Source organism: Lygodium microphyllum, chromosome 24, assembly GCF_053477565.2.
Source record: "Lygodium microphyllum isolate KBCC chromosome 24, Lygodium_microphyllum_v1.1.10, whole genome shotgun sequence".
Classification (NCBI taxonomy): domain Eukaryota; kingdom Viridiplantae; phylum Streptophyta; class Polypodiopsida; order Schizaeales; family Lygodiaceae; genus Lygodium; species Lygodium microphyllum.
In genome coordinates, this window is record NC_141158.1 from 60,267,611 (window position 1) to 60,281,182 (window position 13,572).

The following is a 13,572-nucleotide window of genomic DNA, read 5'->3' on the forward strand; positions in this document are numbered from 1 at the left end:
TCGTTTCAATTGGAACTGTTGGCAGTCTCGCGGTTAATTTCGTGGGACGGTAATTCGACCACAATTCAACTGTATGGCATGTTTGGGCTTAACTTCGGTCGCGGATGCTACTCTTGCCAGTCGCAATATGTTCATGTCGTTTCGTACAGCTAGGAGGATTTTCAGGATCCCTCGTGGATACAGGCTTTTATGGGAACAGCTTTTGAGGGTGCTTCAGAGCAGACAACTCTTTCCTGCCCTTGCTACGGATTGTCCCTGGCAAGATTGGGACTTTGTAGGCCGGCTGCATTTAGAAAAGGTTTCAGCTAACCAGGTGTATCATCTTCTGATTAAAGATCATCAATGGCTGGTTACTAAAGCTAATATTCTATGGGGATTGCATAAATCCTGGTCATGGTGGAGGGTAACTGTGATGGAAGGCTGGTTAAATAAGGCACCATTCAAATATAAGGTCTTTCTTTGGAGGGTGATGAGATTGGTGGTCTTCCGCTTGCTTCAGCTCTTTCAAAGTGCCGAATCTCCAATGGCAACTGTTTCTTTTGCACCACCATTGAGGAATCCGCCCATCATCGTTTTATTTCTTGCCCCCTTGCTCAGAAAATCTGGTCATTCTTGTCAGCCGTCTGGCCAGCGGTGGTTGGTTTCTCGCTTCGCCCATTTGATTGGGTTTTCGCGCAGCCCAAATATCCCACACAGACTCAGCCACATATGAAGATCTTGTTTCACTTTCTTCGATATTGGGGCTGTTGGCACAACTGGACCATTCGGAATGCTTTCCTTTTTGATTCCGGTTATAATGTTCAGCGGCATATTGCTAGGCTTAAAGGTTTCTTGTATTGGCAGATAGATCTTCTCCGGCACTCTGACATCCTCTCTCGGGAGGACTCTCTCGGGAGGACTTACGCCCCTGGCACATGGCAATTTCCTCTGCGTCTTTGCCATGATTTTGTAACTATTTGGCCCTCTGGTTCTTGTAAATAGTCAGTTTGTACACACGATGGGGTAGAGCCATCGTGTATCTTGTAATCATGAAAACTTTTCGTAATTAATACAATTACCTTCTACGAAAAGAGAGAGAGAGAGAGAGAGAGAGAGAGAGAGAGAGAGAGAGAGAGAGAGAGAGAGCTAACTCCTTTCGATTGGGTTTTTGTGCGCCCGATGTATTCCGCACCGCCACAGTTGCATGAGAAGATCTTATTTCACTTTTTCAGATATTGGGGATGCTGGCACATTTGGACCACGCGCAACGCTTTTCTCTTTGATTCGGCCTCTAATGTACCCCGACATATTGACAGGCTTAAAGGGCTCTTGCATTGGCAGCTGGATATCATCCGACACTCCGACTTGCTCCCTCGTGAGGATTTGCATCCGTGGCATATGGCAATTGCCTCTGGGTCGTTGCCATGATTGGTGTAACTTTTTCAGTGCATTACTATGGGGCTTCCCCACACGTTGGCCTAGGGCCCTCGTGTATCTTGTAATCAGAAAAAAGAGAGAGAGAGAGAAAGAGAAAACCTCTTCACATGATGGCTTTGTGTCATCATGTATCTTGTAATCCAGTAATCTTGTATTTTTTTCGTAATTAATATAATTACCTTTTACGAAAAAAAAAGAGAGAGAGAGAGAGAGAGAGAGAGAGAGAGAGAGAGAGAGAGAGAGAGAGAGAGAGAGAGAGAGAGAGAGAGAGAGAGAGAGAGAGAGAGAGAGAGAGAGAGAGAGAGAGAGAGAGAGAGAGAGAGAGAGAGAGAGAGAGAGAGAGAGAGAGAGAGAGCTTCTGGTTGGAATGGCGCCGAATGCGTGCCCTGCCCTTCCGACTGGTTGACTGTCGCGACCTCCCTGTCGCCATCGCTATCGCCTGCGGGACCCTGTTCGCGGTTCGCCATCGCCTGCAGGACCCTGTTCGCCATCGCCTGTGCCCCCGTTCGCCATCGCCTGCGGCACCCGGTTCGCTATTTGCGACCCTCTTACCTGTTCGCCATCGCCTTCGTCTGCGCCCCGTTGCCCTCGCCTGCAGGCCCCGTTCGTCTGTGCCCCGTCGCCTGAGCCCTTGAGCCCCCGTCGCCTGGGCCTCCGTCGCCTGTCAGAGCCCTCGTCGTCTGCGCCACCGTCGCCTCAGCCCCCGTCGTCTGCCCGCGTTACGTCAGTCGCCGTCGGCCTCTGCTCGTCTGCGTCCGCAGGTACGCGTCTTCGCCTGGATACCTCTGCGCGTGCCCGTGAGCGAGACAGAGCTCGACAGAGAGGACTCGAGCGAGTGAGTGAGTTCAGCCCCTTCGTCAGTTGTCCTGTCCGCCCTCTGCTCTTCGTCCGCTGCCCGCGGGTGCCTGCCCTCTGCATCCTGCGGTGCCGTGACAGAGAAAAGGGAACCCTAACCTGGCAGCACGTGACTGCAACCCTACTCAGCTCCGAGATTTGATCTGCTCTTGTACAGAGAGAGAGAGCGAGAGAGGAAGAGAGAGAGAGAAGAGAGAGAGAGCAAGAGCGCCCTCCGGGACTTGCACAGAGAGAGAAAGAGAGAGAGTGAGGGAGCGAGGGAAAGCGATGAGACAGCAGTATGGCTGGCCTGGATATGGAGTTTCTCGATCGGACAGTGGCAGCCCTTGGCCCTGATTCCGATACAGAGGAGCCGGAGGATATGGTGCCATGCACGGAGGAGCCGCCTCCGGGTTTTGAACTGCCGCCTGCAGGCAAACGCTCCAAGCATACTTCAGACGAGCCAATGGGTCCGCAGGACCGTTCCTATGCGCAGGTTGCCTCTGAACCTGTGGATTCGCAGGAAATTGACTGGGAACATCTGCTGGACTTTGCCAATACTCTGCTTGGCGATTATGTCCAGCATAATAATGAAACTTTCTCTGCTGCGGCTGCGGATGATGTGCTGGAAGCCACGGTGGACCCAAAATCAGTCTTGCGGTCCTTCTCGGTGTTTTATGACTGTGCAGTTATACTTTTTTTCACCGGCAGGATCCCAGTGCTCTCACATATTCGCCAATGGATGCACCATTTACTGCAAGGGGAGTGTGTTGAGGAGATCTTCCTTGGACCTCGCGGCTTTTATGAGGTGCTGTTGAAATCGGAATCGCATCGAGCTGAGCTCCTGTCCAAGTTGCCACTATTCTTTGATCGCCGCTTAGTCCATGTGGTACCATGGCGCCCTATGGCTGACTTCCAGCGTCTGCTTCAACGAGAATGCCCGGTGTGGGTGGAAGTGGAAAACTGTCCAGCGGTAAACTGGCCATTGTTGAAGGACGCGATGGCGATTGTGGGCACAGTGCTGGTTCCCCCGAGCCTCAGGGCTATGAACCGAAACCGTTTATGCATGCTATGGGATACGGCCAGGAAAAGGCCTGCGTGGCTTCGCCTCAATTGTTCAGGCATGCATCCTTTCCATTTTCGCCTGAAATGGGGCAATTTTGCCGGACACTGCTTTTCATGTGGTAAATTAGGGCATTTTGTGGCCGAATGCCCGGAACGGCAACCGTCTTCTGAGGAGGCGCAGGTTGTGCAGCCCAAAGATGACATGGTGCTCGATGCCCCGGCACAGGAGACCCTTCAGCCACCTACTATCATGAATAAAGGCAAACAACAGGTCCGGGGTTTGGATTCTCCTAACATTGACTGGATTGAGGCACGACAAAAAAAAGGTAAAAAGTTGGACGCAGGCCTGGCAGATCCTGGGCCTCATGCTTCTCTGGATTCCGTGCGCACGTACACGCGCAGGAAAGACATGGTCACCTCACAGCAGGATGCGCGTAGTATGGCCCCGTCCGCCCCCCATCATCCGTCTTCAAGGAAAGTCTATTTAGAGGGTCCCAAGGGCCCACCTGCTAAGCTGACATTTGATGCAAAAGGTAATGTGATTACACCTTGGGATAGGCGTTATCCCCGCCCTACTCCCAAGGCAGTGGATTTCCCTTCTACCTCTAAAGCAGGTCACCCGAATTCGTTTGCAGTATTGGCTGATTTTCTGGATGAGGGTGTCCTGGATGCCCTCGCGGAAAAGGTGCAATCGAGGCAACAGGCGCCTCGTTCCTGACTTCCTTTTTTGGAAATATATGAAGATTGCCACGTGGAATGTGCGAGGCATTTGCTCTCGCCATAAGCAACATACCATGTGGTCTGTCTTGCATGAGAACCAGTGGGATGTATTGTGTGCAGTGGAGCACAAAAGCCACGGTGAGGCAGGAAAAGTTGTGGATTGCCATGGATTCCATCTGTTTTATGCAGGGACACCTGCTAAGCACTACTCGCGCGTGTTGATGATTGTCCATGAGAAATACCAGCCTATTCTTGTTAAAAATGATGTGCAGGGCCGATTTCTGGTAATCGAAGTCTTATTTGAAGGAGAGATTTTATGGTTGCTGGGACTCTATGCTCCGAATGATCCCGCATCCCGACGGGATCTATGGTCGACTTTGCAGGGCTCCATGGCACTTGGCCGCAGGGGGTTTTTGATGGGAGATTTCAATATGTGTGTGGACTCTTCTCAGTCCACCTCAGGGCATTCGGTCATGGATACGCCAGAAAGCCGGGTGTGGAACTCCTTTGCTTTGCACGTACTTAAGCAAGATCTTTGGTTGTGGCTTCATCGTTCTGTTTCAGGTTTCACTTTTCATTCCGCACACTATGCAACCACTTGGTCGCGATTGGACAGAATGTATATCATGCAGGGGGATGATTTTCTTCCCGAGATGCTGGAGATGAAGGTCTTGCAGCAATATGCGTTGTCGGATCATTTCCCCCTCCAGCTTGAGATGCGGGCACAATCCATTGCACCTTTTATGCAGTTGCTGAATAAGCTCCCTTTACGCTTCAATTCCTCTTATTTGAAGCATCCAATTTTTCAGGGTTATATGCAGCAATTGATTGAGAGGTTCTTATTGGACTTCGCCTCTGAGGGCTTGCCTTCATTTGCACGGTTGCTCTCTAATGTGCAGCGGGTTGCTCGGCAGTATGGGATCCATCATGCCTCGCTTTGTCGCCGACGTCGATCTGCAGCAGAGGACTTACTGGCTTTGGTCCGTTTCTTGCTCCTGGATTCCCCAGATGATGATTTTCTGCTGTCACTGGGGAGGCATTTGGCCCATCTTCTTCAAGTGTTTCAGTTGAAATCTTATGAGCAGACGAAGCTACATAACCTGACTGACACATTGCAAGATAGTGCCTGCCAGTCTCATAAGTTCTTTCGCGCCTTGCATGCGTCTCCGGCTCGCGACAATATGACTAGACTCCAGGATTCAGAAGGTCGCATAGTCACTGATCCGCAGACCATTGTCAATATGTGCAGAAATTACTTTATGGAACTTCTTGGTTCTTCTTCCTTGCCTTCTAGCCAGGTTACGCATGCCCGCTCGGTCTTCTATCATCTGGTCCGCCAGCAGGTTCCATTTGATATGCAAGCCACTTTAGAGGCGGATATTTGCGAGGAGGAGGTTATGGATGTTTTGTTGCACCTGCCTAAGGATAAAAGTCCTGGCTGGGATGGTCTCGCTAATGCATTCTTTCAGAACTTGGCCACGTAGTTGGTGAAGCCATTGGTGGTCATGTTTCAGCAGGTTTGGGAAACAGGGGTCATGCCCTCCTCATGGAAAGAAGGCCTTATCAAATTGATTCCAAAGGTCCCTTCGCCGTCAAAGCTGCAACACTGGAGACCAATCTCTTTGATGGGCTCCATGTATAAAATCTACTCCAAAGTGCTGGCGAATCGGCTTCACAAGCACCTTCCCGCTATTGTGCATCCTCTCCAATATGGTTTCATCAAGGGCCGCAACATTCTGCATAATATCTTAAATGTGCAAATGGCTATTGACTATGCGCGGCACTCCAATCAGCAAGTGGTCTTGATTCAATTGGACCTGGAAAAGGCGTTTGATTGTGTGGACTGGTATTTCCTTGCCGATCTTATGTCTGCCATGGGCTTTGGTATCCGGATGTCCCGGTTGATCTACACCATTAGTACTGAGGCTTCTTCAAGAGTTATGCTTAATGGTAGGGTTACAGAGCCATTTGGCCTTGCACGCTCGGTTAGACAGGGCTGCCCTTTGAGCCCTCTCTTCTTTGCCCTGGCGACTCACCCGGTCCTTTCAATGTTATCCTCCATTGCGGCTTCTGCCCAGCTGGCAGGGTTATCTCTTCCTTTGGGGCAGCACTTCATTAGCCAATCTTTGGCTGATGACTCCTTTATGATTTTGCAGGCAGACAGGGACAACATTCGCAAGGCATTAGATGTTTGGACGCTCTTTGGTCAAGCCTCTGGTCTTCGCATCAATGCCTTTAAGTCGGCCATTCTCAGTTGCATGGAGCCGGAGTTACAGTCGTTAGGTTGGCAGGGCCAGGTGGTTTCCCGTGGCTCCATTGTCAGGCATCTTGGATACCCATTGGGGGTGGATGTACGGCCAAAGGACTTGCTGGAGTGGATTTCACAAAAACTGGCCGCGAAGTTTATGTATTGGAAGTCGCAAGCCTGGCCGTTCCATGTCCGCCTCAAAGTGGCTCAGACAATTATGCTACCAATGCTGACGTATTTCCTGCCACTACTGCCATGGACGCCCACTACTTTGAAGGCTCTCACCCATCCCATTCGTTTCTTGCTATGGAAGAAAGATTCACTGAAGGCAGGCATTTTCTGGATTTCATGGTCACATGCATGTACTCCTAAGCGCATGGGTAGTGGAGCTATTTTGGATGCAGAAACTCATATGCTGGCCCTTCGTTGGTCTCTTTTTCGTGCCATGTGTGTGGATAATCACCCGTGGACCATCATAGCCCGTTACTTTCTCGAGGACAGCGGGCTCCGCCAGGGTAACACACGGCTTCGGGCCTCATGGTGGCATGTCCTTAATGCTGACTCTCGATTTTCCAGCCCCTCTTCCTCTTTATTACTGCACTTGGTCGGCTCTTGGAAAGTGGTGCTCCAAAAGACCCGTTGGCATCCTGTAGGGGACGGCTTGCAGACTAATTCTTTCCAGCTGGAATTGTTGGCAGTATCCAGATTACTTTCATGGGAAGATAAACATCAGCTCAGACCAAGATTTAACCGCATGGCCCGTTTGGGTGTGACTTCGATTGCGGATGCTACCCTTGCTACTCGCAATGTCCTCGCATCGTTTCGGACTGCTAGGAGACTTTTCAGGATCCCGCGCGGATACCGTGATTTATGGGGGAAGCTTTCGTCGGAACTTCAGGGTAGGCAACCCTTTCCTGCCCTGGCTATGGATCGCCCTTGGCAGGACTGGGACCTTGCAGGCTGGTTGACTCTGGAAAAGGCCTCTACTAATCAGGTGTATCATCTTCTTATTAAAGATCACCAATGGCTGGGTGTGAAAGCTAATACTGTTTGGGGCCTGTGGAAATCACTGTCATGGTGGCAGGCAACGCTGATGGAGGGATGGCAGAATAGTGCCCCTTTCAAATGCAAGGTCTTTCTGTGGCGGGTAATGATTGGTGGTCTTCCTCTTGCCTCGTCCCTTTTCAAGCGTCGAATCTCGAATGGCAATTGTTTCTTCTGCACCACTACGGCGTAATCGGCCCGACATCGTTTTCTTTCTTGCCCGCTCGCCAAGAATATCTGCTCTCTCTTGTCCCAAATCTGGCGCACAGTGGTTGGGTCCTCACTGACTCCTTTCGATTGGGTTTTTGTGCGCCCAAAGTATCCCACGCCGCCACCGTTACATATGAAGATCTTATTTCCCTTTTTTAGATACTGGGGATGCTGGCACATTTGGACCACCCGAAATGCTTTTCTCTTTGATTCGGCCTCTAATGTACCGCGACATATTGCAAGGCTTAAAGGGCTCTTGCATTGGCAGCTAGATCTCATCAGGCACTCTGACTTGCTCCCTCGGGAGGATTTGCATTCCTGGCATTTGGCAATTGCCTCTGGGTCCTTGCCGTGATTGGTGTAGCCTTTTTAGTATACTAGTCTGGGGATTTCCCACACGTTGGCCTATGGCCTTCGTGTCTCTTGTACTCGTGTAATTATGTAATGTTGTACTTTTTTCGTAATTAATACAATTACGTTTTACGAAAAAAAAAGAGAGAGAATTTGGGCGATGGCAACCCTGTGTGACCCTTCCTGCACGGTGACTTGATCCCAGCCTCGCGCCCCTGCCTTCTTACGCAGCATCAAGTCCACAGGCCTGCGCAACTCTGCGCGGTCCCTATGCGCAGGACTTAGGCAAAGAACACGACAGAGAGAGAGAGCGAGAGAGAGAGAGGGGATCGTGGACGCTGTCACCTGCGCTGGCCCCTGGTGCCTGCCATCGTGACCTGCACACTGCCTACCTGGCCCGCCAACGTGACCTGCATTCTGCCTATCTGTAATCGTGCTGTGCTGCAGCGTGGAAGTCTTGACCAGCGTATCGCAGAATTGCCAGGATCAAAGGGTGTGCTTGCAGAATATGTCCCTGCACAGGCTGGAAACGAAAGTAACAGGGACAGACAGATAGACATTTTACAAGGACAGATCTGTGCCCAAGAGGCAGCAGATTACTGACGAGCAGAGACTATAGACAGTACATTCTGCTGTTGCACGTGCAATCTGCCCCTACGCACAGACAAAGAAAGTAGACCCATCTCTACACACACACACACACACACACACACAGGGAGCTCTGTTAAAGTGGTGATACAACATGGCTGGTTTGGACATGGATTTTATTGACCAAACGGTGGCAGCCCTTGGTCCGGATCCTGAAACAGAGGAACCAGAGGATATGGTTCCTTGCACAGAGGAGATGCCACTTGGTCTTGACTTCTAGCCTGTGGGCAAACACACCAAGCATACTCCGGAAGATGCAATGAATCATCAGGATCATCGGGAACGTTCTTATGCTCAGGTTGCTTTTGATTTTGTGGATTCTGAGGATGTTGACTGGGAGCATTTGCTGGAGTTTGCCAACACTCTGCTTGGTGATTATGTTCAACATAATCATGCAGCGTTTTCAGACTCTGAAATTGAAGATGTTCTGGAAGCCACTATGGATCCCCAAAATGTTTTGCGCTCATTCTCAGTGTTTTATGAACGTGTTGTTATACTCTTCTTCATTGGTAGGATCCCAGTGCTATCCTATATTCGCCAGTGGGTGCAAAGTCTACTACAAGGGGAGTGTGTTAAAGAGATTTTTGTTGGGTCCCGAGGCTTTTATGAGGTGCTGTTGAAATCCGAGAAGCATTGTGCCGATCTGCTGACTAAACTACCATTGTTCTTTGATCGCCGTTTGGTCCATGTTGTGCCATGGCGCCCAATGGTAGATTTTCAGCGCTTGCTTCAATACGAATGCCCGGTGTGGGTTGAAGTGGAAAACTGTCCGGTTGTCTATTGGCCACTTTTAAAGGATGCCATGGCCATTGTGGGCACTGTTTTGGTCCCCCCGAGCCTAAGGGCCACGAATCGTAACGGTTTATATATGTTATGGGACACTCCTCGGAAAAGGCTTGCTTGGTTACGTCTTAACTTCTCTAGCATGCATCCTCTACACTTTCATCTGAAATGGGGTAACTTTGCAGGGCATTGTTTTTCGTGTGGAAAATTGGTGCATTTTATGGCCGAATGTCCAGCGAAGCAACCGACTTCAGATGCTGAGCATGTTTTGCCTCCCATGGAAGATATGGTGCTTGATGCTCTGTCGCAAGATGCGACCCATCCACCTAAAGTTTTGGATAAAGGCAAACAACATGTTTCGGGTTTGGATTCCTGTGACAATGACTGGGTAGATGTACGTGCCAAAAAAGGTAAAAGGTTTGATGCTAGCATGGTGGATACTGTGCCTAATGCTTCACAAGATTCCTTGTGTACTTATATGCACAGGAAAGACATGTTGTCTTCAGAGCACACTCCTCATGCTATGGTTTCTTCTGCTCCTGGCAATCAACCCACTAGGAAAGTATATACGGATGGTCCGAAGGGCCCACCTGCTATGTTGGCTTTTGATGCTAGAGGTAACATGATTACCCCATGGGATTGTTGTTATCCCCATTCCATCCCCAAGATAGTGGATACACCGTCTACCTCTAAATTTGGCCGTTAGAACTATTTGCCGTGTTAGGTGATTTTTTGGATGAGGGTGTCCTTTACATTCTAGCAGAAAAGATTAAATCGAGGCAAGCCGCCATCATCTCTGGGTTGCACTTCTCATTGCCATCTGCTTGATTGATAGCGACAATGTGACCTGCCCCATTACCTTTGTCTTCGTCCCGTCTCAACTCGCCACAGGTAACAGATCGCGTGCGACAGAGCAGGGCAAATAGATTTCTTCTTCGCCTCAGCGAGAGCCAACATGAAGCGTCCGAGCTCTACATCTGACCTGCCCAAGTAGTGCTACAATATGGCTGGTCTAGATATGGCCTTTATTTACCAAATGGTGGCAGCCCTTGGTCCGGATTTTGATACAGAGGAACCAGAGGATATGGTTCCTTGTACAGAGGAGATGCGCCCTGGTCCTGACTTCCAGTCCATGGGCAAACACACCAAGCATACTTCGGAAGAGACAATGGATTATCAGGAACGTTCTTATGCTCATGTTGCTTTTGATTCTGTGGATTTTCAGGATGTTGACTGGGAGCATTTGTTGGAGTTTGCCAACACTCTGCTTGGCGATTATGTTCAACATAATCATTAAGCGTTTTTTGACTCTGGAACTGAAGATGTTCTGGAAGCCACTGTGGACCCGAAAAATGTCTTGCGCTCATTCTCAGTACGTGCTGTTATACTCTTCTTCACTGGTAGGATCCCAGTGCTTTCCCATATTCGCCAATGGCTGCAAGGTCTACTACAAGGGGAGTGTGTTGAAGAGATTTTTGTTGGGCCCTGAGGATTTTATGAGGTGCTGTTGAAAATCTGAGAAGAGTTGTGCTGATCTGCTGTCTAAACTGCCATTGTTCTTTGATTGATGTTTGGTTCATGTTGTGCCATGGCGCCCAATGGCTGATTTTCAGCGCCTGCTTCAACGTGAATGCTCGGTGTGGGTTGAAGTGGAAAACTGTCCGGCTGTCTATTGGCCACTGTTAAAGGATTCCATGGCCATTGTGGGCACTGTTCTGGTCCCCCCGAGCCTAAGGGCCATGAATCGTAACTGTTTGTGTATGTTATGGGATACTGCTCGGAAAAGGCCGGCTTGGTTACGTCTTAATTGCTTTGGGATGCATCCGTTGCACTTTTGTTTGAAATGGGGTAACTTTGCAGGGCATTGTTTCTCGTGTGGAAAATTGGGGCATTTTATGGCCGAATGTCTACTAAAGCAACCGACTTCAAATGCTGAGCATGTTTTGCCGCCCATGAAAGATATGGTGCTTGATGCTCCGTCGCAGGATGCAACCTAGCCACCCAAAGTTTTGGATAAACATAAGGAACATGTTTCGGGTTTGGATTCCCGTGGCAATGACTGGGTAGATGTACGTGCAAAAAAAGCTAAAAGGTTTGATGCTAGCATGGCGGATATTGTGCCTAATGCTTCACAAGATTCCTTGCGTACTTATATGCGCAGGAAAGGAATGTTGTCTTTAGAGCAGACTGCCCATGCTATGGTTTCTTTTGCTCCTCGGAATCAGCCTACTAGGAAAGTATATACGGATGGTCCAAAGGGCCCACTTGCTAAGTTGGCTTTTGATGCTAGAGGTAACGTGATTACCCCATGGGATCATCGTTATCCCCGTTTCATCCCCAAGACAGTGGATATACCGTCTACCTCTAAATCTGGCCGTCGGAACTCTTTTGCCGTGTTAGGTGATTTTTTGGATGAGGGCGTCCTTGACATTCTAGCATAAAAGGTTAAATCGAGGCAAGCTCTGCCTCGCTCTTGATTTTTCTTTTTTGAATACACATAAAGATAGCCACGTGGAATGTGCGAGACATTTGTTCTCGTAATAAGCAACATGCCATGTGGACTGTATTGCATGAGAATCAGTGGGATGTCTTGTGTGCTGTTGAGCACAAGAGTCACAGTGAAGCAGGAAAAGTTGTGGATTGCCATGGGTTTCTCTTGTTTTATGCAAGGACACATGCTAGGCACTATTCTGGTGTGCTTATGATTGTACATGAGAAATATCACCCTTTTCTTATAAAAAATGATGTACATGGTCGTTTTGTGGTGATTGAAGTTTTATTTGAAGGAGAGATCCTCTGGTTACTTGGCCTCTATGCTCCAAATGACCCTTTATCCGCCAGGATCTTCGGAATACTTTGTAGACCTTGTTGTCACTTGGCAGACGGGGTTTTTTGATGGGGGATTTTAATGTGTGTGTTGATTCTTCGCAGTCCACATCAGAGCATTCGGTGATGGACGCTCCGGAAAGCCGTGTATGGAATGCGTTTGCTCTTGCCGTACTTAAGCAAGATCTTCGGTCATGGCTACACCCTTGTTCTTTAGGCTTTACTTTCCATTCTGCACAGTATATAACTACATGGTCGCGGTTGGACCGCATGTATATCATGCAGGATGATGATTTTCTTCCTGAGATGCTGGAAATGAAAGTGTTGCAGCAATATGCCTTGTCAGACCATTTTCCTCTATAGCTTGAGATGCTTGCACAACCCATTGCACCTTTTAAGCAATTTCTGGATAGACTCCCTTTGCGTTTCAACTTGTCTTATTTGAAGCATTCAATCTTTCAGGGTTATATGCAACTATTGATTGATAGATTTTTATTGGACTTCTCCTCTGAGGGCAATGCTTCTTTTGAACGATTGCTCTCTAATGTGCAGCGGGTTGTTCGACAGTATGGGATTCATCATGCCTCTCTTTGTCGGCGGCGTCGACAAGCAGCGGAGGAATTACTAGCTTTGGTTCTGGTGGAGACCCCAGATGATGTATTTCTGTTGCCATTGGCTATGCGTTTGGCCAATCTTATTAAAGAGTTTCGGTTGAAATCTTATCAGTACGCCAAATTGCAAAATTTGACAGAGAATTTGCAAGATAGTGCTTGTCAGACTCATAAGTTCTTTCGAGCTCTCCATGCATCTCCTACTCGAGAGAATATGACTAGACTCAAGGATGCAAAAGGTCAAATGGTCATTGATCCTCAGACTATTGTGAATATCTCTAGAAATTATTTTCTAGACCTTCTTGGTTCTACTCCTTCACGTTCGGACCAAATTACTCATGCCCGCTCAGTTTTGTATGATTTGGTCCGCAATCAGGTTCCACATGACATGCAAACTACTTTGGAGACAGATATTCGTGAGGCGGAGGTTATGGATGTTTTGTTACACTTGCCCAAGGATAAAAGTCTTGGTTGGGATGGTCTCACCAATGAATTCTTTGAGGCTTTTGCTACCCAATTGGTGAAACCATTGACGGCTATGTTTCAGTAGGTTTGGGAAACGGGGTTCATGCCTTCCTCATGGAAAGAAGGACTTATCAAACTGCTTCCAAAAGTTCCCGTCGCCGTCTATGCTGAAACATTGGTGACCAATTTCTTTGATGGGTTCTATATATAAAATCTTTTCCAAAGTAATGGCGAATCGGCTTCCTAAGCATCTTCTTGCCATTGTGTATCCTCTTTAATATGGTTTCATTAAGGGCCGAAACATTCTGCATAATGTCTTAAATGTACACTATGGAAGGCACTCTGATCAGG

General features: G+C 48.6%; 1 protein-coding gene across 6 annotated transcripts in view; it reads left to right on the forward strand.

Annotated features, from left to right (window-relative positions):
- Positions 1-13,572, forward strand: part of LOC148015143 (callose synthase 3-like) — a 211,187-nt gene that overhangs the window by 156,478 nt on the left and 41,137 nt on the right. The gene's annotated exons all lie outside the window — the stretch shown is intronic.